The sequence below is a fragment of the Syzygium oleosum genome, unplaced genomic scaffold (assembly GCF_021117445.2).
Source record: "Syzygium oleosum isolate NSW1041296 unplaced genomic scaffold, Sole_v2.1 Sole_v2.56, whole genome shotgun sequence".
Taxonomy (NCBI): Eukaryota; Viridiplantae; Streptophyta; class Magnoliopsida; order Myrtales; family Myrtaceae; genus Syzygium; species Syzygium oleosum.
The window spans coordinates 361,503-363,626 of record NW_026607540.1 but is presented as its reverse complement, the minus strand read 5'-3'; positions in this window follow the sequence as shown (position 1 = coordinate 363,626).

Here is a 2,124-nt window from a genome sequence, read left to right as displayed (position 1 = left end):
TCTTGGGACTCTTCCTACTCCTCTTCCTTCGCTGCTCATTGAATCAGCTTCCTACTATTCTCTTACCTGCTATAAGTCCACACGGGTATCAGAGGTCTAGGCCAACTACACTAGTTTAAACCCTAGGCACAAAACTCGACAACTAGCATTCGACAACCAACAACCCACCATCAAACCGATCACCCAACATCAAATCAACACTACCAAGCACTCAACAGGGTTCTCGTACTCACCTCAAGTCCTGCCGCACCTTCGTCTCAACCATCAATATAACTACAACAAACCACTCAGCAATCACAGGCGCGTACTCACAAAACACGCACAATCAACATAAACACGCATCTACAAAGGGCTCCCTAACTGGCTACCCTGAAGTCGTCGCTCCTTATCACTCCAGGTCTCGACCTCACCGATATCAAGCAAACCTTGCTCTGATACCAATTCAAACGGGGATGTCACGCCCCGAACCCCATCGAGCTCGCGACATCCCGCTCCGGTCAAAATGTTGCGACGTCCCAGGAACGTCGCCGACCCAAACCAAACATCAGAGCCACATGCGGAAGCGAATAACAAAACCCCGGACAAATAATGACGACAACGGGGTAGAACAACAGAACAATCCAGCAACCACATATTCATACAACACCAAATATACAAACATCATATTACGGACATAAATACGTACTAACATCCTCGGTCTTGTTTAAACAAAAGTTCGGGGTTTGGTTATCTTAACTTCACTATCGGATAACCCAAGTTATACAACCGTTAAAACACCCTAGGGAAAAACCTAAGGGTCGCCCTCCTCCAGTCTGCTTCTAAATCTCTGGAACTCACCGGCAGCTCCACTGGCACCAACGGTAGCTTCCCGGACTTCCAAAAAGAAAAGGCACACTTCCGGGTTTAGGCCGGGGTGCAAAGTGGCGGTTATACAACCGTGAGACGAATCTCAATAAGTGTACAACCCCAAACCCCACGTAGGCACTCACGTACCGCCAGACGAAAACACACATAACACACAACGATTGGCCAAACTAACAATCACATGCGACCCTACCTGGAATCCATCACGCACGTTCTCGCACGTTAGACAATAACACGGCCGACACATCACAAGCAAGGAATCACAGACGGCGCGTGCCTCAATTATAAGACGAAACCACTTGGGCACGTCCCATACCGTGCCTAGCAGTTTCTACCCCATAATTAAGCATCACATCGCGCAATACAAACACACTCGCACGCTACTCACACCATGCGTCACTTTCCACAATCCTCTCGCTTGTCTTGCCAAATCCCACTCATTCTCAACCTTTCCACCACTACCGCGCCCGCGTAAAACGCATCAGGCCAACGGTCTTCTGACCTCGTCAGGCATCGTCACCCCATCGGGCCGGGCATCGTCACCTCGTCAGGGACGGCATCGTCCCGCGTAAACGTACACGCCTCAGGACGGAATCCTACACACACTTTCCTTCTACCGCGCCCGCGTAAAACGCATCAGGCCAACGGTCTTCTGACCACGTCAGGCATCGACACCCCGTCGGGCCGGGCATCGTTACCTCGTCAGGGACGGCATCGTCCCGCGTAAACGTACACGCCTCAGGACGGATCCTTTCCAGCCAATCCTACATTTCCGTACCCTTGTTCCACTCAAACCACACTTACACATGGCCAGCAACACTCACGGTCATACACAACCTCACGCCTTACACACAATCCACCATGTACGGTCAAACATACGCACCTCACACACATTTCACGATTACTCATTCTCGTCACACGAACACGCACACATAACCACACACTCTTGGTACACAAATTTATTGCAGAATCACACTCCCATACTCACACACCTCACGGCCACACACACGAGGCACACGACCAAGCTACATTCAGCCCGAAACACACACCAAACCAGCCAACCATCACGAGCCACACAACCACATACAAAGTGCCATTCAAGGCATAATTCTACCAATCAATCGCACAATTCAGTCACAATCAATCCACAACACCTCAACCATCATCGAGCCTCCTAAACCTCGCAAATTTCCTTGCCAACTCAGTCTTCGATTCAGCCCACAACAACCACACAATCAGCCTTCAATTTAGTCCTAAAAT